General features: G+C 44.7%; 1 protein-coding gene and 1 pseudogene across 4 annotated transcripts in view; both read right to left on the bottom strand.

Annotated features, from left to right (window-relative positions):
- The window catches only part of LOC143164616 (uracil phosphoribosyltransferase homolog), a 269,486-nt pseudogene that overhangs the window by 146,435 nt on the left and 97,888 nt on the right, over window positions 1–25,163 (bottom strand). Inside the window, exon 3 of the transcript XR_012996106.1 lies at window positions 3,332–3,350. The product of XR_012996106.1 is annotated as a uracil phosphoribosyltransferase homolog (transcript). The remainder of the gene's footprint in view (window positions 1–3,331; window positions 3,351–25,163) is intronic.
- The window catches only part of NEXMIF (neurite extension and migration factor), a 167,584-nt gene that overhangs the window by 116,088 nt on the left and 26,333 nt on the right, over window positions 1–25,163 (bottom strand). The gene's annotated exons all lie outside the window — the stretch shown is intronic.

The following is a 25,163-nucleotide window of genomic DNA, read 5'->3' as shown; positions in this document are numbered from 1 at the left end:
TAAGTATATATTTTGCTTTTTTCATAAAAAGACACCCTGCAGGTTTCAGGCTTCTCTCACTGCAAGAGATATTCTCAGGCAACAATGCTGATTTGGTGTAAGCTGATCCGTATCGTTGGATCCTGCCTTTGTTTCTGGCAGTCCCCTTTCAAGGTGACTAAATTAAAGTGAAAGTACAGTTCCAGGCAGCCCAACAAGGGGGCAAGGCTGTTTTGCAAAATCTAAAAGGCTAAATAAGATGAAGCAGACCTTCAAGCTAAAGAATCAGCTCATAAAAACAAAACAAAAACACCACCACCACAACAACAACAACAACAACAACAACAACAACAACTTCCATGCTGCTCTGAGAATGTTCCTGGTAATACCGGAACTGGGAAGATCACACCAGCCCGGAGAAACCAACACCAAACCTCCTGAATCAGATTAATTCAAAACACCTCACATGTAATGGTCAAGGGTATGGGTAGAGTTTAAGAAACTGTTTCCCAGACTCAGTGACTGTAAGGAAAGCACCTCAGTGAACCTGATTTATATGAACACAACTGGTTCAGATCACGTCAAGCAATACAACAGCCCAAAACACATGGCTTGCCACTGACCCCAGCACTTCCAAAAGTGGTATGCACAGCGCATATAAACAGGCAAATGAAAAATGTCTCTATATTTGTTTTAAGTGTATGAGCCTGAAATTGCTACGAAAAAAATATTTGCTGTCTGCACCTGTGTGAAATTGAGATTGCGGCTGTAAGTGCTCGCAACACTATGCATGCTATGGCACCAATACACTAATCACTGAAAGATGTTCAACAGTCCTGTTAAAATGCAACAGCAAAGAGCAAATTTCCTAGTCTAACATGACTCCAAAGATCATCTGATGCATCCTTCCTTCTCAGCAAAACAAGGGCTCGTCAATATGGGGACCTATGTACACCCTAAGCTAAGATTTCAGTAAATGAGCCCATGCCCCATGTGAACACTGGGCACACGTAATGTGTGGATGCACTCTATTCTAGAGGTGCTAAAGCATATTCTCAGTTTTTTCATATGGTAAATCACCTCAGATAGAGGCGTTCTTCACATACATCAAGACTGTCCTTGACACTCTAGCTCACCGCCTTTCAGTTTGTCTAAAAACCGCATCCTTAAAATGATGTGGCAAGTGAAAGACTCAAGGTAGCCTTGGCAAGCCTTTGCTGGATTTTCACACCACTCCAATCCCAGCAGGAGATCTGGAAAGCAAAGTCTCCAGGTATGGTACCTCCTCCTCCTGCCAAAATAGACTCCTCGTGTTGGAGATGCCTCAGCAGCTTCTGGCTCGATCCCCTCTTCAGTCCAGCCTTCACACGTGCCAGTTGTCCTCCTCACCTGCAAGATCTCTTCTGGCCTTGAAGAAGCTGGAGAGTAAAACCACGCGCATTACCACGTCCACAGCCCAGAAGAAGGTAAATCAGGCCATGCGACCAGAACATTAGTTAGAGAGCTGAGCACCGACAAAGGCAGAGGAGGAACTATCTGGGTCACGGTACGCTAACAAAGCACGGCAAAGCTTCAGAGCCAGCGGCAGGACCACAGGGAGAGGCCCACGGAGGTGTGTTGCCTACTCTGCAATGAGCACGCCTTACAGACTCAAGGCCAGACTGCTGCAAACTAAAATAGCTGCTGCATGAAAGGCACAGCCAGCTCTGCATATTCAAGATCAGAGCGGAGATAAATGATGAGATTCTCTGGGCTATGCACAAAAGCCAAAAATCACCAGTGCATTTACAGTTCAATATTCTCCTAATCCCATCTTTATTTCTAGTGCATAAATAAAGCTCATTACAAATTATTTTCTTCAGAAACCTACTAGCAACCCAAAATAATTCATGAATGTGCTGTTTGCATTTATACATCCTTGACACCCACAGTAAACATCAAAACAAGGAATTCAGTCAGTCACATTGGTTGTAATACATAATTTCTCTTTTCTCTGTGGATTCTGTCACAGCTACACCCAGCAAACTCCTTCAGCAGCATCTTTTATGTTATTAGGTATACATATACACAGGCACACACGTCCACTTTATGGGGACTCTTCTCAGTCCACCTTGCTTTCCCGCATGAGCAAAGGCATTTTGTGACTACGCACATAAACGTATTGAGTAATTTATTTGTACAAAATAAATAAATAAAAAAAGAGAGCACATGTTTTCCTTCTTAGTCTTGACCAAACACAAAGCTACCTGCTTGCTTTGTTCCAGTACCACACGGTGCCTCCTCTCCTCACTGACAGCACACTACACCATTTGCCTACCAGCTGCGGTAAATTGTGCAGCTCCGATGTGCGTGCACGCGCCGGGGATGGCGGCAGAGGTGCTGCAGGTGGAGGAGTCAAACAGCACGGCAGCCTCTCCCACACGGCAAGATCTGGAGCATCTGCCAGCCCTGCCAGGGCTGGTACAGGATGCTACCGTCCCATCCATCTGCTGGGTAACTCCCTCCCTGCACCCAGGGGGCAAAGTTGGTATAGCAGGACTTGCTTTGCTTTCAGCATTTCCTTCCTTGAGTGCTTAAACTGGATAGAGACTTTAACAAATTTAGACACAGAATTCCCCTTTTTTAAAAATCATTATTATTAGAAGATCGCGTGCACGCACACCAGGAACGCATCACCACGCAGACCAAGCACAGAATGAGAAGCACAGCCCGGCGCGTGCAGTGGCTGCACACCTCGCACACAAATACAAATGAAACGTAGCCAGGTGTCTCTGCTCGGTGCACGGGCCGTTGCGGGGAAGTACGTTAACCAGCCTCGGCGTCTCTACTACCGTCTGATGACAACTAGGCATAGCAGATGTGTATAACCTCTGAAGCATTTTTAGTCACAGTATATCTTTAGCACAGAACACAATGCAAGTATTAAGCAGCAAAGCCGTGGCAGGCGACAGCTGATCAGACATGGGAGATGCTGGGGAGGAGGAAAGGATGCGCAGCAGCGCCAGAAAAGCCCCGCGCACCTCCCTCCCCTTGGGGCTGCACCGGAGGAGAGGTTGTGCTTGCGTCTACCCACAGCGGGGCTGACGGGGGACTGCTTCCAGTTTGGCCCCTTCGTGAAGATTACCAGCATAACAGCAAAAAAGACCCACGCAACTCCCAACAGCTCTCGCGGGTGCCCAAATACGTAGAAACCAGATCTCCTGCTTTCCCGACACCCAACAACATCCAAGTTAGCAGCTCTGCAGGATCTGATCTGGCCACCTTAGGGAAAGCAACCATCGCAGCCTGAGCCGCACCAGAACTCCCTTTCTGAGGGCTTTGTGTATCGCAAGAATCAGACACAAAGAGGAACTCTTATTACCTGCTCTGCACTGCATTAGACATACACAGTCCTCCTGATTACACACAAGGTAAAATTAGGCACCATCAGTTTCCTTCAAAAGAAAATGCACGTGTCAACCTTACTCCATCAACCAGTAGGACTTTCCTGCTTAGTTCTTGAATGCTAGTTATTTTATGCAAGATTCAGTGTTTGGACTGAGTAGTATGGCAATTTATGAAAAAAAAAGAAAAAACCAGACAGAATATTACATTTAACACATTTGGAAATACAATTAGTCAAATACAACTTCACAAATAAGTAGTCCCTCTGCCCCCAAAATAAAAAACGATAAACTAGAATGCAAATTTAGGAAACCAAGAATGAAGCTTGGAAATCTGCCACTAATGGAAAAGAACGGATACGGCTTATGAAATAATCCCACCGTTTCTGTGTATAATCATTATTTCCAGTTTGGCCTCCCTAAATTAAATCGGTTTTAATCTTCCCTGCTAAACTGGCACAATGGTGACTTCAGCTTTTTGGTGTCCATTTGTTCTACCACATGACATCACGAGATGCCTGCCAATAACAGAGAGATGCCTAAAAGCCTTGAAATTCTTGGCTTTGGGACTCCAGGTTTTCTGAGAACTGTTAATTTACTTTGGCTTAAATCCTAGATTTTGGCTCCACTTGAGAAAAAGTATTTCTCACACAGTAATTAAACTTGTAGTGGACAACACCGAAGCAATAGGAGACGAGCTCCAGAAAGACTATGTTGTCTAGTCACGTCTTTCTGAGGTTTCTCTTCTTGCAGCCATGCAAAGAAAGCAGTGAAGGAGCTGCGCACCAGTAGCGCAGTTTAAATTCTAATTAGACAATTAAGGAAGAAGAAATGGCATTTGTTAGACAAAACTTTATATATTATTACAGAATTGGAGAAAGCCTAGCTGTCAATTAAAAACCAGCTTAAACTCAGTCCACGTAAAATTCAGAACAAGCCATTCAACTTTACAGCAGCAGCAAAATTACCTTTTCCAAAGCAACTCTTCGCGGGGTCTTAGCAGCATCCTTTTGGTGGTGCAAAGCAGGAGAAGCCTCACCTCTCCCACCCACGTGGGGACTCTCCTTCAAAATATGATAAAACCGGGGGACAGCACAAAGACAGTGTCTTGACCCTCAAAACCATCGGGGGGATACAGGCCCTTGGCCTGCTCCTTCCCCAGAGCTTAATGGGAATTTGGCAGTATTTCCCTGCACTGCTCAGGGAGCAGGAGAACAGAAACGGCACAAGACTGCAAGTTCAAATACATTACAAAATAGGCTGCAAAAATAGCTGGGCCTTGTAAGAAATATACTTCTCCATGGAAACCACCAGACGCTCTGAATTCTGGCAGACTAGAGAAAACGGGTCTCTATTATTAAAGGAAATGTCTATGTATTTAGGCTTTTATAATTCTAACCTTCAGAAAGAGAGTAGCAATTGCTGGTCTCCAGAACAGGTCAGCTGAACTTCCTACGTCCTTCCCTCTCCTGCCTCTCCTCATCCAGTGACACCGTGATTCCCGGGGGACAGAAGGATGGGCGGGGGGGGGGGGGGGTGTACTTTGCAGGTCTCTGCAGTGCTTTTAATTACAGATACAGGATGGAAAGAACCAAGGAAGAAAAGACACCCTCGGGTTTTAAAACACCTGTCCATACAAATAAGACACCTCCACATATTTAGATGTGGAATGAGGCAAAGAAACGCTCCTGTAATACGTTAACGAACGTGACGTATATATTTCAACACCTGTGTATTCCAAACCACTCACACTCAAGCAAGTGCAAGATAAGCCATTACTATTCTCTTCCTCACCCAAAACAGTTTCCACTTTGGATGCCAGGTGGGGAACTATAGATTAATTAACTCCCAACTGGCATTGATGGGATAATTATACTCGCCTGTCTCTGGATTTCACTATTTCCAGCTGAACTGCCACACCAGAAAGCAAATCCTAACCGTGAACCTCCACTTCTCGGCTGTATCCCAACAAGGCGCTGACCTCTCACCTGTGGAGGCTGGGATACACAATTCAGAAGAAGTTAATAGAATATTGTTAAAGAAATAAAAGTGCTGCAGCCTCAAAACATGAAAGGGATGGGCTACAAAGGAGCACTCTCATAAAGAGCAATTATATTTTTGATATCTAATGGTTCTGCCTCAGGAAGCAAGAGCTGGCTAGCATCAAACTGTATAAAAGAAAGGATTATGGGCTCACAAAAAAAGAATGCCATTTTGATTTAAAACCCAGCAAAGCATAGTGCAGATTTGTTATTTTAACTCACAGTGCTTAATTCCTATAATGAGCCAGAATGCCATTAAGGATGAAAAATACACAAAATACTTATGGTACAAGAAATTAAAAGTAACCTCACTTTTCATCAATGGCTGCTCACTGAATAGGCCATTCTCTGCTTCTCAAAACTGTCTTGCGCTTACACAATACGTCTCTGCTACACAAGATTTCAGCAGGAAAAAAAAACAAAAAAAGTTTAAATTAATTTCCGAGAACCTGCTACTCCACAGCATTTCCCAGGGCCGGTTTACGATAACTCCCAGCCAAAGGAGTCCAAACCCTCCTCGTGACTTCCCAACCAGCATCAAAAGCAGCTCCCACCTGCGTTTCTGTGATTTCGTACAGTGCCGTGTATGCTGGTGGCACAGGTACCGTAGTCAAGTTTTTAAAATAAATTCTCAGCATTTAATCCCCAGTCCTAGCAATCATCATCATGGGTGAAATACAGAGTTTGCACAAGAAGAAAAAGATTTAGTTCTTCCTCAGTTCAAGAAATTAAAGGATAATCCCCAATTATTCAGAACACTTTTGTAGTCTAGTATCTCAATTTGCTATTTTACTTTTAGAGTAGGGGTTTTGGTGGTTTTGTTGTGGGTTTTGGGTTTTTTTGGGTTTTGGTTGTTTTTTTTTTAAGTGACTTGTGTCCAAGATGATTTAGAAATTATGCAAAACTGACTGCTGCTCCTTATTTTAAAGAAGGGGTATGTTCAGCGTGCCTAGTTCAAAAGAAGCGACATGCAACATGATCAACTGAAAACATGTGAATGCGTTCTTTCTGCATTAGTCCATTAAAAAGTTAAAAAACCCCACAAAACAGTTCTAACAAGCAGACATGGAAGTGGTTTCTACCTGCACCATCATCACAGCAACATGTGACATCGGTCAAACGGAACACGGAAGACAGGCCAAGGCGCAGCATAGGAGGCGCAGCATAGGACTGGAGAACTAAACCTGTGCTAAAATGTGCTGCTTTGGGGAGGGGGAGCAGCAGCAGCACAGGGTGGCTGCAGGTATTTGGGGAATTGCAGCTGCAGGCAGCCCTGGGGGGTGACTGCCTTGCAGCGGTCCTCCCCAGCACCCCGTGCACGGTCCCCTCCAGAGCAAGCTTCCTCCCGGGGATGCTCCCGGCGGCAGGGGCTGTGCGAAAGGCTTTTGGAGACTGTGTGGGTCTGCTGGCCTCCGCACCCGGAGAGCGGTTCCTTCCAGCTGAGCGCTTCTGCCTGGCCTGAAGCAGCCAAAGCACAGCGCAGGGCATCACCCCGCACCGCACACAAAGCACCACGGGCTGTGGAAAAGTGTAAGGAAAAGGGACATCCGCAACTGAAGTCTAAAAAATTTTTTGGTAAAGAATTTTTCAGATCCTACATTTGACCCGAATCTCCCTGACAAGTTTTTGTGCTGTCACAATCGCTTTTTGGTTTGGTTCCCCCCCCCCCCCCCCCCCTTCCTCACGATCGCATGTGAATGTCCTCCAGGAACAGAAGGAAAAAATTTAAGTTACTCTGGCAGGGCGCTGGGAACCCAGCAGTGTGGAGACATTCACCTCCTTAAGAGACTGTAGCAGTTAATGGTTACAGTGGTTAAAAATAAAATCAGAATTATGTTTTTTTAGTTGGTGGCTTTTTTTTTTTTTTAAATCTAAATGAGTCACTGTCTACAAGATTTCCTAAGGTCCCCAACCCCTGATAATATTCCTGAGAGGCGAATGGGGTTTTGATGTCTGAGTGGGTTTAACCTTGTTTAGATAAGCTAAATCTAAACGATAACACAGCTTTCTTCCCCTGTCCTCGCCTCCCATTCACATAAATGCTTTTTTCTTCTTTTTCAGCTGCAGTTCCTGAGCCACAAGACACAGACTGAGATGCGTGCCCTCCCACTCAGAGACAGGCCAAAGAGTGGCATTTTCAAGCTTTTTAACACAAACAATTCAACATCAAATCATCAGACTTCAGGTACTCATACTTGGCCAAAGTCCCCTCTTGGCCAAAGCGGAGACTTTCTCCAAGACATCTCTTCAACCACCTCACGCGACCGCAACGCAGCGTGGGGTCTGACTCCCAGAGACGACCACCCCAGCTCCTCCACTGCCGGGTGGACGGCAGGCTGCCTCTTCCCAAGAGCAAAGCCCTGATCAGGCGTATGCTTTGGAGGCTCTATTTAGCATACTTGAAGTCATTCTCGGTCAACAGAGACCTGAGCAGACACGCAAAGCTTGCTAGCAAAGGGTATGCTTGTCCTGTACAACAGCAAGGCCGTGGAAAGATACTTGCCTTGGGTTCAAGGCTATACAAGGATGGTTGGATAGCCAACCCAGCTTGGCTATCTCCATCCTGGGCTGTATGCAGCCCAGATATAATAAACGGAGTTTCTTTGATATTACAGGTGTTCACAAAGACCTGAGCAGAACTGGCACCCCAGCCACCTCACAGTTAGGGGCTCAATTTAAGCAGTTTTGGTTATTTAAACACTGGCTAGCAGTAAAGCCCAGCAGATCGGCCATGCCCCCTCGTGTCTACAGCCCCAGGACCAGGGAAAGGGGCATGAGCTGCAAACAAAGCTCCAGGCCAGCAGAGCCCACCATGGCCCCAGGCGGCACCCACGAGCTTGGCTGTTGTTAGCAGGCCCTTAAACACATGGTTGAAAGTAAGGTGGCCTCTGAGCATAACAAATCTATGATCCCTGCCTTGCAGCACAGAGGCGTGAGGGAGCGTGATAAATGCCAACTGCCAACAAGTTGGTGACACTATCTTGATGCGTTATCCAGCTTCTTCACCTAAAGGAGCAAGCTCTACACTGCAAAATTTTGCCCAGCTTTTCAACACCAAATCAGGAAAAAAAACCAAACCAAAACAAAACACGAGAGCAAAGTGTTTCTTCCTATGCAGGAGGACCTCTTGACTCGGCCATAGCAGTGCAAACAGAAGCGGTACAGCTCGTGGGCTCTCCTCCAGCAGGACCCCAGGCACGAGCCGACAGCCCGACGGTCAGCACCCACCAGCCCTACAGCACCGATTCAGTCTGGGATCCCTGCATTACAGAGAGATCTGCAGAGATTGCACAAGGATACTAATTTCTGCTGGTTTATTATAATCGCGTGTATGATAAGCAGAGCTTACTGCGCATCATAAAACTAACGCTTTTTCTACTTTACGAAAGAATGCTGTGCTAGAGCTGACTTGCAAATGGGGCTAAGATGAAACATAGGAACATGATTTTTTTCTTGCTCAAAAAATCACTCCCAATTGTGTTTGAAACTTCACATTTCTGTTAGGTAAGCTCTAGATAAATACACTGATAGATAAATAAATACACTGGTAATGGTTAACAAGCCACCTTTCGACAAGATTGATAATCCACTTACACAAGTTCCTCTGCGCGTCAAAACACCCAATCCCATAACGTGCACATGTTATTCTTCAGGAAGAAGAAAGATCACCTCCTGTCACACCCCATCTATCCCAATCCACTCCATCCCCCCCAAACGCCACCTTCATCTGTCCACTCACAGGCTTTCCACAAAAATCCCATCTCCTCCACGCTTAATAGAAGCGGTATAGAAAAACTGATGAAAAAGATTTCTGTGAAAAACTCAGGAATGGTGTCAATGACAGAACAAAAGGTGTTCTGGTGAGAGATGCAATACAAAACACTGCTTACTTTCTGTTACGAAATGATAGCTATACTTCCATAGGTGACATCTCTTTCCGACAACCTCTGTGGCCATCACCTTCTCTTTCTTATAAACCCTCCTGAAAACCCAATCTCTGAAACTTTACATTAAATTATCCAAAGGGATGAAGCAAGGGAATGTCAAATTATTATGTTAAAAAAAAAAAAAAAAATTAACCTATCTGAAAACCAAGTCATCCAAGAGCCATTCAAACAACTCCATTCCCTTTTCCCTTCTTCTCTCCCTTTCCTTATCCCGTGTCTCAGATCCCGGGCCCAGAGCCCGCCGGAGCAGGAACCTGCCCACGGCACGACGACACTGCCAGTCCTGAAGGGCTTCTGGGCACCACCACAGCTCACGCAACGCACCACCGCAGCACCACAGATTTTGATGCATCTGTATTTTTTGGGGCTGCAGGCCACACTCTTTTGACTAATTCAGGCTGGATCGGCAGGACAGAGCGAGCACCTCAGTAAGATTTGCGTGTCTAAATCTGGCTCCTTTAAGAATGCTCCTATTAAAAAACCAAAACAAAACAAACTACTTTCCAAGATTACCTTTTAAGTAAAAATCCTGGTTTTATTTTTCCTGCATCCATTAAAAAGAAAAAAATGTGTAAGGGTTTTTATGACTCTCTTGATTTTTATAGGAGCCCTTCAGAAGGGAAAAAAACTACCGCCTATCCAGAAAAATAAAAATTTTATACAAAAAAGAGCTGTCAAAAGCATTGACTAGTTAAAAAAACTTGTTAATTTCTTTAAATCACAGTAAGCTTAGATTTTGGGTGAAACCACAGCAGATACATAACTTTAATGCGAAAATGTAGTTCTCTTGATGTCTTTAAAACAATCAGATAAAGGAGACAGAAGAAAGAAAATTCACTGGTTTAAACTGATGGAGTACATTTCTGAACAGCTATGAATTAATATAAAAACAATATTTAAAGATGGAATTTGAAGAAAAAAAGGGCTGACGGAGCAGCACACCAGAGCATCACAGGTCAAAACAAAGTAAGATGTTTGCTTCCAACCTTTCGGAAGGCTGGAAGGGGGAAGATAATTTTGCACCATTTTGTGTGTAAAGGCACCTCCAAACGCTTAATTATAAAAGTTTAATCCTGAGCAAAAAACTCACAGAAGATACAATTAAGCTTCTGCCTGGTTCCAGCTTGGATTGACAGAACAAAACCAACCCCGGACAGAGGGAAGAAACTTCACTGCAGTTAACACGGAGCAAGCGGCTTCTCTGTTGACTTGTGTTTTACCAACATAAAGTTCAGGTTTTTCTTGTTTGTGTTTCTGAAAGGTCCCCGGAGGGCAGAAGATAACTGAAACACAGCCTACCTTTCCACATGGCTCTCCCAGGCATTGCACCAGCCAAATTAAGATTTTTAGCATCTGAACACTTCATGCAAACTTACCCCACCCTTTCAAGCACCTCTACAGTTTCAAACCATGGAAAAACACCGGGGATAACAAAGATCCACACAAATACGCGTGCCGCAGGCAGCGGGCATCTCTGCCCGCTAGGGTCAGGCTGCCCGTGCTCCGGGACAGCCCCAGCCTGGCTCAGCCATGTGGCCTCGGAGCAGATGCTCGGCCAGGACGAGCTCCGCAAAAGCTTGTCCAGGACCCATTCCCGCTCCCACAGGAGGTGCATTTAATCTGGGACGACACAAGCTCGATGGACTCACCTGCAGACAAACCTCCTTTTTGGCTTTTACACCTTAGGAAGCTTTACAACTCATTTAAAGGCAACATCTTGGATTTTTTTATACTGTTTAAAGCTCCATTTTTATAGGCTGGCGGTATCACAGCTCAAAATCTGTCATGTCACGCATATGAAAGGCTTGTCAGAATAGGTACACCACTTCATCACCTGCCCATCCACACAAAACAAACACCATCTAGTTTGCTTCGTGCTGGAGGGAAGAGGGGAAACTCTTCAGAAACACATTTCAATAGTCACCAATATTCACTCATGTGAGGATTTAGCCACAGAGCCGGTAACTCGCCTTTCACTGACCTGTATTTGCAAACTTGCACTGAAAACATTTTTTTTCCCCTCATTTTAATTTAATTTAATTGAGAAGCAGGTGCCTGCTGCCATCCCGCAGGGCACATTTATATACTCCTGCTGACGTTACAGAGGTTCCCCACCACTACTGCTGCATGAGCCAAATCCAGCAGGGCTGGAGCTGGGCAGGGCTTGCCAGCCATGCAGGGGGAACCATCATCTCACTCCAGCCTCTGCGGCGGAGCAAAAAATGGGCGCTGCCTCATGTCCTGCCGAAGGACCTAAAGCTGGATACTTGGGTCCCAACCCCACCGGAGGGACAGATAGACGGACAGCCGTCTCCTTGCCCTGGAGGATGGCTGGCAGCTCCCAGTGGCGAAGGCTTATCCAGGGTAATTCACGCTGCTACGGCTGCCCGGAGCAGAGCTGCGCTGCAGGGTGGTGGCCACGGGCTGCTGGGGTTTGGTTCAGCTGCAGTAACTGGTTTTCTTCACGACTGGTCCCCTTGCAGGAATAATTCAAAGCATTAGTTGATCATACATAACTTGCATATTCGCAATGTACAGAATTAAAACCACAATGGCCAAAATAAAACCTCACCAGGGATGACACACAATTCATACCAAGGAGAGCAAAACAGGCCAGGGAGGAGCAGGGGGAGAAAGGACCAGAAACGGAAAGCTGGAGCGGCTCAGTTACCTGGGAGATACACCCCTCTCCAGGCGATACGATCTACTATTTTCTCAGGCTAATACGATGTCAAATCCCAAAACCGCATGAAGGTTGCCCAGTTAAAGGGTCTGCTTCCAGAGATCAAGAGATCTCAGCATCTACTGAACTCAGCATGAGCCATATTCACATGAACAGCTCATTGATAAAAATAATGCCCGGCTCCTCAGCCGGTGCTTTTCATCTGTCGGTCTGGAAGCACGGCGGGATCAGGGAGGATGGCATCATTAGCTCCATTTTACAAACTGCAAAGCTAAGACAGTGAGCTAACATGACTTGTCCAAAATTTATCCTTGTAGAGGCAAGGAGAGACAACCCAGCAGGCCAGAGCTCTTTTTCACCATTTTATGCTCTGGGCTACACCCCTCGATGCCCAGAACAAGGCACAGTTCACTAAATGGACACACTGCCAGGAGCTCAGACCCTGTCGTAGCCAATTTTTAATAGATTTAAAACCCTCTGAAGTCAAAGCAAGTATTTCCCTGAAACCACATAACTGCATGCTTTTTGCTTTTTTTTCCTAAAAGTATTTTTAAAAATATTTTTTTTTTTTAAAAGTATTTCTTTTTTTAAAAGTATTAAAGTCAAGAATATTCATCATCATTCTGTCCGCTCCTTGGGAGGGTGGGTAGGTGTTCAGCACCAACGGTATAATCAAGTGCTCAGATAGGCTTACGAGTTTTAAAGCGAGACATCTGTAATAAAAGCAATCGCAGTCAACAAACTACTAAGAGCAGCAGTAATGGGATTATCTATCAACACAAACAAAAGGATAAATACAAGCAAAGCCATCAGTCCCTGAAACCTAATTCTCACGTATTTAGTCTGAGACTATGGCAGGGAGATTAAAGAACCTGAGGATCAAATAAATAGTTATTGATTGAAAAATTCTTGCTTTAAACGAAGTATTTGTTTATGGTTTAAGCTAACCAGCGTACAAAGTGTATGGCAGCAGCTAGTTTAACCACAGACGCCAAAGAAACTGCACCATCGCCATCGAGCAGCCGACCACAGTCAGGCGCTAGCGCTGAAGCTCCTGTTCACCCTCTCCCTCTTCCAGAGGGAAACTTCTCTCCCTTCGCCACATTGAAGCAGCAGGAAAATAACTCAACCCACCACTAAATCACAATGTAGCTGAAGCCAAACACACAGTTGCATTCAAATCCCCCTTTCATTTTGCCAGCTTTACCTCTGTGAACAAGGCCAAAGCTGAAACACTCTCCTTTAGAGCCTCAGGACCGGGAAGCCAGCACAGCCCTGAAACTGCAATCTGCAACAACCTCCGTTGCATTAGAGGAGCGCTAAAGCAAAGAGCGACTGATCCTTGAACCGCCTCTGCCGCCTAAAGCTCTCCCGAAGTCTGCATTTTAAAGCACGGCATCACTCGTCTTTGCCTCTTAAACATGGTAACCGCTCGATGTGGTGTTTGGCAGAAAAAGCACCCCCGGGCGTCTGCACGTGCTGGCAGGTGCGCAGAGACGGGCGCACACGCATGCACAGGCGTGCACAGGCATGCACAGGCGCCACCCTCGCAGGCAGCAGTGGGGCGCAGAGAGGGAAGGCAGGCATGTTTTTATTCCTCCCACTCTTTCACAGCAAACCTTGCCAGCTGCCCTCTTACCTTTCATATGTTCAGCACAGCTGCCAAGGCTCAATCCAGATGAAAGGTTTGAAGCATGACACAGAAGCACCTACCCCGTTTCCCTTTCAGTCTAATTACCGGATTCACCTGAGCGCACGTAGGAGGGAAGAGAGGGGGGCCCGGGAGCGTGAAGAGGCTATGGCAGCTCCCAGTTAATTTGATGGGACCCAACTTCTGATCCAATTAAAATCCAGCATTCGGGGACCGGCAGAGCTATTTTCACCGCTGCCGACCCTACCTACCCAGATGACTGATCCCAAGAGCTCGCAGCGCCGTGCTCATTTCTTAGGGCCGGCACCCTCGTATGCTGCGATCAATGAAGAGATCCTAATTTACTTAATGGGATGGGATCAGGCCCTCGTTGCACAAAAAGCCTCAGTGATGCCTACAAAACCAGCAGTGCAGCCACTGGGAAGGCTGCCTCAGATAGGGATACCTGCCCGTGTCTCATATAAACAGGAGACTTATTTTCCTACCCCGCTCTGCCCCAGAAAGACAGACACCCCAACGCTACCTGCCTGTGCCAGGATTTCGGATCCCCCCCCATCTTTTTAGGAAACTGTTCCCTCTCCTCTTTTTACACAAATGCCTGAAGTCCACTCTAACCTCTCCTCGCGTGACACACGCAGCTACAAGCTCCCGAAGAAGAGTATATAATAGACCAGAAGGCTCCATACGCATTTTTCATCTTCTTACGCAACCGTGCCCCTCCGCACATGACTGAGGAGATTTTCTGCAAACAGTTCAGCTATCCACCTAATGCGTACTTAATGGAAGTGTTTTCAGAAAAACACTACAAGAATTTTCAAATAGAAACAATTAGCATTCACAGTAATTTGCATCTACTTTTCCCCATTTCTAAAGCAGCATGCTCTGCTTTAATATTAACCCCTGCTTGTTCATCAAAGCCCAGTGCAGGGGAGTTAGCCACACAACGCCCATTAGAGACCACAGGAGCAATTCAGTTCAATGGTGAAAAGATTACATGGCGATGCTTGAAACTTGGGGGGACTACCCTTTGTGTTTAAGCGTCCTGCGTGTCAGCAAAATGAGCGGCCTCCATCATGCTGCAGCTATTTTCACCGGCGCTCTTTTATTTCCTAATCTGTTCTCCTGTGCATCCACAAACCTCGGCAAGGGACTAGCAATGGGATTTACAAGTGCAGTATTCACCAAATTGCTGCCCCCGTCACCTAAGGTGCCCTGAATGCATGACGGGCTGAGACCAGAGCAGCCAAGCTCCTCCAGAGGCTGGAAGGAGCCCGGTCCCTGCGGTGGGGAGAGGGACAGAAAGGTTTCATTAGCCTGAAATTTTGATCCAGGCTCATTTTGAAAGCCAGCTATCTCATGAACATTTACACCTCGGAAATCATGGTAAACACCTTTACGCTGGGAAGCCTGGGTTTTCCAAAACATGAAACAGCACATCCTACCTTCAAGATTTTGCAAAATAACAGAACATGAATATCTCGCTCGCCATGTGGATCGTATCTCTGAAGACACATCGTGCCTTGTACTCACAAGGTAGTTTGTAGCCCAAGCGGGTCGGCCCCTGGGGTAGGCACCATTTCTTATGCCTACATCATGTAGAAGAAGGTGAGCGGATGGGGACGAGAGGAAGCACAGAGTAATTCCCGCGAAGCAAGACTGTATTTGCAAAGGTGCCCAAGAGAGTTACGGCTCAATCAACACGAGATGAGCATACTCTATGAGGCAAAGAAGAAAGGGAGCAGCTTCTTATTAAAACACAGCATCTTTTTTTGCCGTCTAGCACAGAGCTCCACAAGATAGCAGGGTTTTTTTCCCCCCTTTTCTAAAACCCTGAAGAATTTCATGAAAAAAAAAGTCCAAGTTTAAAGACTCCACATCTGACGGCATCTAAGCAGAGACCACTTGCGCAATGCAGTGCTGTCCCCTGTGTACACGCACTGCTATTCAGTCTTTAAGAGATCACATACGTCTTTTCCTGGAGGACCCCTGCCTCCTTCAGCTCGCTAGTTTGATGGGAAGCAGCAAGTGATGCAAAACAAACAGGAAAAGTCTTGTCAATCTCTGCCTGATTCGGTACCAAGTTCTGTCGGCAGTGTCGGCAGGGCAGATTTGGATTTATACTCATGTTACTGAAATACCTGAGTTTTGTAAACAAGATGGCTGGCATGCAGTGAGTAGACAGAATACAAGGAGGATCTGGATCGTTCAGATGATGTTCTGGATTATTCACGATGAGCTCAGTGGCTAGGTATAAACACCTAACCATTTACTGAACGCTACCGAAACAGAAGGGACACACATTATCAACAAAATACTGGGTTATTTAAACCATTACAATATAAACTGTACAACTGAAGGATTTCTGAGAGATTCTCTTTGCAAAACATATTATTTTAATGTAGGTGTTGAAGGGCTTTTTGGGTAAGAAGGCTTTTGTTTTTTAAGGATAAACAAGTCCGGATAGCATTATATTACTAAATTACTGAAACGTGTCTGGCATCAGTAAGATGACTGAACAACAGACTGAACAACAGAGGTCCCATGTCAACATCTCCTGAACAAGGTAAATGCAACAGGTCCGAGCTAGCGATAAATGAATTCCAGGGCAAGGGCTGTTGACAGCACACCAGAAGACCCCCCCTTGCCTTCTGCTCCCTAAGATCATTTCAAAGCCTGCAGGCAAGTAGTAACTCCAGCAATCTCAAATGATGCAACTGTGCATAAGGGAAAGGATGTATTTTATCATCATCCAAGCAGCTAGCCACAGGAACTCCGTTACACATCCATATATGCACTCCTGCTGCAGAGAAGCCTGCAGAGCACAAACACCCCTTGCATATTTTGACTTGACTGTTTCCTCCACACAAAAATAAATATAGTTAAAGATAAACCTCAGGAAGAGGTAAAGCTAAATATCACACCTGGCTTTGCAAACACCTTTCTTTGCCTACTGCTTGGTATAAGTCGTAACCTGTACAGTTACTACAACACCAGAAAGATGAGGGTGCTGACTGCATTTCTATGTTCCAGACACAAAGCTCAGAATACTCTGAAAGCTGTACCATGCTCTCCTTTTTTTTCCTGTGAGCTCAATTAAAGATCTGCACAACCTGCCTACATACAAAATTCAGTAGCCTGTAGGACTTTGAAATGTGCTATAACCTGGCGTGGAACAGCCACTGGATCATTAATACCCCACTTCAATGTAAACGTTCAAAAACTATGCAAGAATTGAAAATTAGATCCGTCTCCACCAGTTTGGTTTGTACACTGTACAAAGTTGCACCTTAAATGCTTCAAACCGCCACCGGCAACTACATACAGCGCGGTGCAGTGCCACCGTGCTAACAGCATCGGGGAGGTTGATGCACCAGCAATGAAATAGCAGAAAGCCTTTGCTGAACCCAGAAGACTGCCAGGCCCCGGGCGGGCTCCAGAATGAAATTCAGAGGAGAAGGATTTTTGTAAAAACAGAAAATTATTACTTCCCACAAAAGCTTCTTTTGAAAACTAGCTTCCACTCTTAAAATTCAGCTGCTTATACTTGCTTTTTTCTGCCTGGTGCAACGCTGATGGCACCTCTCACACTAAGAGCTGACACGTTCTCAACCGCAGGAAACACAAAGGAAGCAGAGATCTTGTCCATCACCTGGAGATAAAACACAAGTCATCCCGAGCTTGCCTCCTTAGACTCTGGCTCACTGCAGCATCTAAGCACATGCTTGAAGTGCTTGCTAAATAAATCACAAAATACATACATGAGAATGATTTTCCTGACTCCAAAGTTTTAGGAACAGGAAGATCCCATGCAGCTAAATCACTTCCAAAAACATTTTTCAAATAACAATTTATCCTCATGATATTCCTTTAACTTATGCCTGAATTATTTACCTCTTTTTTGCAGATGAGACACTACAAAGGAAAGGCTAAGGAATACTTTTCTGGGAACCCAATCACCTGCAGCAAGGTGTTGAGACTGTTCAAGCACCTCCAAAACTCTAAGGGGAGGGGGAGAAGAAAAAAAAAAAAAAGAGTCTGAACCGGAATTTCAGGAGTTCCTATACATGTATCGTTGGGAGTGCCTAAAGACCAAACGGTAACAAGACCCCACAGTGCAAAGTTATAGGCAAAAAGTAGTTTGCAGTGCTCATCAAAATAGCCTGGAGTCTAAACAGACATTAGGAGAGGAAAAAGGTGTTCAGCAAACCAAAACAGCACCTCCAGTGAGCTGGCCAGAAACAACTATCTATTCATATGCCTTTATTGATGGGCATAGCTGAGAAGGTAAAGAATTAGGAAAGAAAAACGAAGAAAATGAGGTACAAGGCAGAGGAAAAGAAGAAAAGATCTGGAGTGAAGATGAGGGGAAGAGCAAGAGGGATAGCCGATGATCCCAGCTTCCTCCTCCCCATCACTGCTCCTGGCTGCCCCAGAACAAAGCAACACCCACTTTTTGCCTGCATCCCAGAACACCCCTTTGTTCCCCTTCTAAATCCGTGTGGACCGTGAATTCCCAAAGCGCCCAGAGTGCCCTCGGTACTTCACTAACGGTTGAGACGAGGACGCTGTCAGAGCCCGCACGTCCGTGGCTTGCGGTCTCCCGTTTGGGAAGCTGTCCGCCCCCGGAGCAACAGTCTTCCACGGATCCGTGGGCTGGATGCTTTTGATGGATTAACTGTGTAAAACGATGAATTCAAAACTAATTTCCTTCTTCCTCTCTGTCTACAAGAGGTCTCAGCAAGGTAACTGCAGGCCTAACAATATTTGGGGTTTATTTGGGACGTCCCTATTTATTTTTGGAGGCGGGGGAGAAGGTGGTTTTACCCTCCTGCCTCAGCCTTGGTTTTAAGATTAAGGAGAGCCAAGGCAGCTAATATCTGTGCTAATTTCGTAAGGACTGATTGGAAGGAAACAACAGTGCATTTTTTAAAGGTCAAAGCCTGTGCAATCATACATTTTGCATGGGTGAAAGTCACTTCTGTCACAGAGTGAACAAAAGAGTGACAAGAAGGTAGAACAGCGGTGGTAAAATTTCAGTATCCCAGGTAAAAAGGAAAATTGCTACTCTGATTTGCATGTTTTTGGGAAGGTGGTTTCAAAAGCAACTTTTATATTTTCACAGATTAATACCCAATTTTCTTTTTTAATACAATTTGTTTAGAAAAATCTCCTGAAAGCATATTCTAGATGTCAAATATTGTATCAGCAACAATGGAAAATAAAGGCTTAGGCAAAAATATATACTGAAAACATCACCTTTTTTGATCGGTTGAAGTCATTTACTCTAGTAACACTGTCACGCTGAGAAAATGATCTTTTGTCTGTAACTGCTACGTAGGCTATTAAGCATTTTAGCATGTAAGTATGATATTTTTCTTCTTTAGTGTGTAGCTCTGCTTAGGCAGAAATAAGGTGTGGGGGAATAAAATAAAATAAACATTTAAGCTTGGATAGGAAGTTCAAAAACCAAACACAGAGTCAACAACGAGACCGTGTTTACACTGCAGAGAGAGAGAATTAAAAAAGCATTTAAGTAGAAGCACAAATGGCTGCCCCATTACAAAATCAATGATAATGCCACATCTACGGCACGTACCTTGGGTCACTCGCTAAATAAAAAGTGCTACTTAGTAAACACGAAACAAGAATTTGCCCCAGCAATCCCATACCTGGGGATGCTGATGAAGTAATCAGTATAAAAGCATGGATTTCTCAATTTGCAAATTGTCCTTACCGAGCAGAACAACTCTGTGCTTGTTTTTTCTTTAAAAAAATAATTTAAAAAAACCTTGAAGAATCTGAACAAAAAGAAAGTTCAAGTGGACACCCACAGCCATGCTCCGCAGCCAGAGCAGGGGAGGGAGAAGGGAAGGGAGGAGGAGCAAGAGAGACATCCTTCCCTTTACTATTCTAAGGTGTAAAGACTTCTCCATCATGACAGATTTTTTTAAGAAGCTATCACACATTCATAACACTAATTGATTTTCATAGAGAAGAGAGCAGATGAGGTCTCTTTGGGAACTGCCTGCTACATTTCTGCTTGAAAGGAGATCACTGCTGGTGTGCCTCAGCTCCTTCATAAAAAATTTAATTAACAATATCTCCAAGAACGAACCCACAGTTAGGTCTCCAGCTATCATGTGACTACCAGCACTCTGATGCACCATGGCAAATTAAACCTAAGCAAACGATACCTGTCGCACGTCAAGCAGCTGGCACGTTATCGTCTGGGCAGATTCTCGGGGAGGAGCAGGGAGGTGACGGGAAGCGGGAGAGCGCACAAAGGGACCGCGAGATGCCTGCATCCAGCCTGGTAGTGACAACTTGTTTTCCTAGCTGCCACTTTTGATGGCTACACATTTCTATCCGCGATCCGGTGGCGATGCCAGAAAGCAAAATGCTTAACAAACCGCGATTCCAGCTGATGATCTTCACAAAACTACATTTCAGGGACAGCGGAAACCGCGCACATTAGCCCCTCGCTCTCGGATACAGAGGGACGACCGTGTAAACGGAGACTCGCGTGTCCCGCGGGAGAGGCGCTGCACCGTCATCCCCAAACGGCGCCAGGAATAGAAAGCCACCATGTGCCGGTCTGGAAGTCCCATCTGGCACAGCAATAGAGGAGAGGAGACAAGACTGGATTTCTCTTCTCTTCATCACCACTGCCACCCTCGCTGCCTTACCCCGTAGGAGCTCTCATCCTTGGAGGATGTGTTCCTTCGACAAACTGAAAGCAGGGGGGAAGAGATCTGAAAATAGCAAGAGGTCTGACGCTATAAACAGATTACCAAAATCCCTTCTTGTTTCTGCATATGGACTCCGGGCTTGCATGCAGTGCAAGGAAGCGCATGTTTTGAAGTTTTCCCACCTGCACGGTAATTAGCACCAATTTACAAGATGGTGGGCAGCGGATACTGCCCGTGCTGTATTTTTAGCCCCTGTTCTGTTATCCTTTAAAAACTTTTACCATTGCAGATGCAATACCAATACGCTTGATTTATTATCTATAATGTCAAAATTGAAAAGGTTAATCACCGTTATTAGACAGTGAAAATGAGGCAAGATTATCACTTGAATGCCGAAGCTGACACTGGGAGCAGCATAAGGGAGGAAGGGCGGGCACGCTTGGGCACCGTCGGCATTCGACCTGCCTGAACCTCCGGGTCCTCGGGCCACAGTCACAGTCCGCAGCACAACCACCATTCGCAGGAAAGTTAGAGAGTGCCAAGTGGCTCCACCAAACGAAGACTGTACCAAAAACGCAAACCAGGCTTTTAAAAAGTACTACTTCATGCAGCCTCAGAAGTATTATTAGCAAGGCACTCTGGAGTTATTTGTTACAGCAATTTTTAGGTATTTAGTTAGCTTTAGTTTCGCAGACCTGACAAAATTCAGTTGGCGATGCTGTGCCAAGGGCCACAAACCTGGCAGAGGTGGGTCTGCCAAGGGGAGGGTTTTGGAAGCGGAGTTACATAAGGATGGTGGAGCAGACGCCCCTTACACAACCTGCCACACTTGTGTGACCTGGCCGAGCGTCGTCCCGCACGCGCATCGCCCCATCCACATCTGCAGTGCTTCCCGCAACTTCAACCGGAGGTTACGCTCTTCAGCCTCGGTACTGAACTGAGCTGTAACAACTGCTTTGATTCACCTCAGAGGGACCTGCGTTTCAGTCTCGGGTAAATTTGTCCTTAAGAATGAGCTGCAGACTCCAGTGATGCTAAAACTCTTTTGAAAGGAAGGCCCGGGGAGGGAAAAGAACATTACAAATATACTATCTACCTAGCTCGTCTCCACAATAGTTGGCAGCACTATCTTTTTCTTCAGTACTTAAAAAAAAGAAAAACAAACAAAAAACAAAAAACAACCCACCAAACCACCACCACTAATGGGATGCAAGAAGAACTATTTTTATATATGTTGCGTTAACATAAACACCATGGCTTCATTCAAAAAGCCCTGTCAAACTAGCAATCTGGAAAAGAAGAGCTCCTGAGCACCCTGCTGCACTCCTGCCTGTTCTGTAACCACCAGAAAAGGGGCAAAAATCACCATTGGCAAAGGCCAACACCATCCCGTTTCCAATGAAAGGGGCTGGGCCTATGCATACCAGCAGTATGTTTAGCTTGATGCACCCGCCACAGGTTTAGATGTGAAAAGTCTCACAGGTTCCAACAGTTCTGGAACTTGAAAATATTACCTTGGAATTACAAAGAGTAAAATACATTTGCAGAAATAACTTCTTGTCATCTTTTCTCAGTTTTGTTTATCGAATATTTGAAAATTAGACCAAGACGTTTTTGGCAGGAAGGTCAAAAAATAAAATTAAACCATAGCATTTAATTGCTGTGATGGACGTACCATCAACAAGATACTCAACGACACTCATTGCTGTAATCATATGGAAATACAAACTTGCTTATCCTTGTTTTGGAGGTCTGTTCTAACCTGAAACACGGCATCGAAAAACCAAAGCCCTGGATCTACTTTACGCTACTTTCCAAAACAAACAAAAGTGTTAATAATACACAGGTTTTAATGCTTATGTAAAAAAAAAAAAGAGATTACGCCTTGCGGTTGTTGATCACTTATCCCATATGTATTTGTAGGGTGGGAGACACTTTAAGAGAAGTGAAGTGAAGTGACTTCAAACAAAAAAAACCCCAAGTGTTCATAAACATGTCTATTGACTATTTTCAAGGCACAGGAACATTTCAAAAAACCTGTTTATCGTGCAGATTATATGCCCTTCTGTGCTCTTAAGAACAGGCTTTAATTTCACCATTTTCATGTAATCAACACTGTCTTGGTGATTTTTTTTTTTTTTAACAGATTTAAACTTGATAAGATCTGTATTTACATTAGTCATTACAGTTTGAGTTCTGGGTAACAAGCAACTGTAGCAAGTATTTTTCTGTCTTTATTCATAAAGTATAGCAGTCCAGTGGTAAGGAAGACATGCAATATATTTATGCTCAGTACAGTATCTCCAAGAATTAAAAAACAGAAATGAAACTTTGCTTTGAGAGGTACAGGGAAGGTAGAGGTGAGCGAGTAAAATACTGCTCAAAATCAGACAGGTAGCTCTAGTGATGGGGTAAAAAAATCCTCCAATGCATGCAGAAAGGTCAGAGTCTGGCCTGCACTTAATTCATCATTTGAGAGGCTTGTCATACAAAATGCAGGCAAAAGCTTAGCAAAGATGTCATTCCCAAAAGGCCACATGACTAATAATTAGAGGTGGCATCAAGTATTTTCCCTCTGTCTTGCTCTGGGAGAAAAAACAAACCCACAACAAAAAATCCAAACAAAAAACCCCAAACACACACACACACCAGAAAAAAAACCCTGCACCATAAAAAACCAACCACAACACCGGGTGGGGGATGAACCATATGTTTTCATGCAATGCTCCGGGATGGAAATTCAGCGATTAAAGAGTTAAGAGACACTCTAAAAGTATCTCACCCTGATATGCTGAGAATTTGCTGGGATCTCACGGAGAAATGGGTGATTCTTACATACCATATGTTCTGCAAACGCTTGCAACAACACAGAGGGGAGCCGGGGATGGAAATCCACCTTGGCTGCCGAATTTCCCCGCCTTCTCTAAAGCGGTGGAGTCCAATGCACAAAACTGGTGTAAATCCAGCAAACCTCACCCCATCGCAGCAGCCTCAGGGTACCTGCCCCAGCTTTACCCAAGCCCCATCAGGAGCGAAGGCGGGGAGGAGAGCTGGGACGGCTCGGCGGACCAAGGGTTCTTCCCCAGGCTCTGCCGCCCACCCCAGCACCCCGCTGCCAGAGCTGCATCCTCCTCGGTCTCAACTCCCCTGGTCTCGGTTTCTCCATCTCACGGTGGGGCAGGACAATAGAGCCACAAAAACTTTGAGGAACAACTGGAAACGGGCGGTCACAACACTTCAGTCCACGTGAAAGATTGCAGCGCTCTCAGAGGATGCAAGACTGGACCTAAAGATACCACTGGAGATGTTTTGTTCTGGTTTGTTCCCCCCTCCCAAAGTGGTACCTAGTATGTTGTAACCAGCTCCAGATTAGATGCCAACAAAGGCAAGGCAGATGCATTTATATCACATTCGTAAGTCAAGGTAAATCTAGAAACCTCTATTGTTGCAAACCTCCACTTGCTACAGATACAATGCCTGGCCACCCCTTGGATTTCCTTAATTAGCTAACCCTGGTGAGCACGTGCTCTACCCAGGCATTGCTACAGCACGGAGACGGGACAGAGTCCCTGCACCACTCTGTGGAACGTAACTGGCACATTAAGTTACTTATTTTACATTTACAAAGTAAGTTTCTAGGTACACGGTAGGCTTAACACTACTTCTTGTCCACCGTATTTTTTTTGCAAGGGAAAACTCACTATTGCGCTAATTTCACTATTGCATTAATAAATGCAAACGAAAATATCCTGGAGCAAAGAAAGAGAACAAATGCACAAACTAGAATTAGTAAATGACACATCACGGCATCGCAGCGTACATCTAAGCTACTGCAAAGTTATCTCTTCAAGAGTTTCCACATCAAGAATTCATTATAGATGAAAAACACAAAGAATATAATAATTTAATTTTATTGTTTATATTGCATGACAGTATCTGGACAAGATTATAAAATAAAAGGCCAACCACCTTTTTTAATCTATTACAATTTACAGGACTTAGATGTTAGTTTACATACCTTGTCTGTCCCAGTTTCCCCTTAAGAATTTACAAATAATACTTTTTTCCAATATGAAACCTTTGTTCTCTACTGCAGCTATGTGAAAAATCTATACAAAATAGGAAAAACTCTTTGAATGTACCGATATCTTCACAAAAATAGCCTGGAAAAATACAAGAACTATGATGATCTTTTCTCAGTATTGCTTATTTTAAATGCTACTCGCAACACTGGGAGGTAAAAAAGCATTCTTACAAACAACAAATTTTGAAGGTGATGACATCCCTTTGCAAACAGTAGCTGCTGCCAACAACTAGCCACAAATTTTTTTCTTCCTCTTTACCATACCTACATTTTTAAGGAACGCTCCTTTTAATTACAGCGAGATTGCATCCTAAAAGCCACATGCACAGTAGATAAATGGTGCATTTTTGCTGATCAGAAAGCTGATTCTTTCATTGCCAAAAAAAACCCCACCCAAAATACCCAAAAACCGACCCCCCCATAGCACCCAAAACCAAACCAAAACAAACCCCAAATCCTTCTACCAGTTCTCCCCCAACATTCAGAAAGTAATGGCGAGGGGGAGAGGGAAGGAGGACAGGAACATAATAAACTCCAGCTCCAAATTCAACCTCTACCTGTACTTCTCAGCCAGAGTAACCCATGCTGAAATCGTTAGCTGAGAATTAATTACCAGCATTTAAAATATTTTTTGATAACTTCAGATACAAAAATTCTGTAATGCATTTCTCGTATGCAGAAATATGGAAAATGTGAAAGCAAACA

Source organism: Aptenodytes patagonicus, chromosome 9 (genome assembly GCF_965638725.1).
Source record: "Aptenodytes patagonicus chromosome 9, bAptPat1.pri.cur, whole genome shotgun sequence".
In the NCBI taxonomy this organism is placed as follows: Eukaryota; Metazoa; Chordata; class Aves; order Sphenisciformes; family Spheniscidae; genus Aptenodytes; species Aptenodytes patagonicus.
The sequence above is the reverse complement of the archived record's forward strand: the minus strand, read 5'-3'. Positions and strand labels throughout refer to the sequence as shown.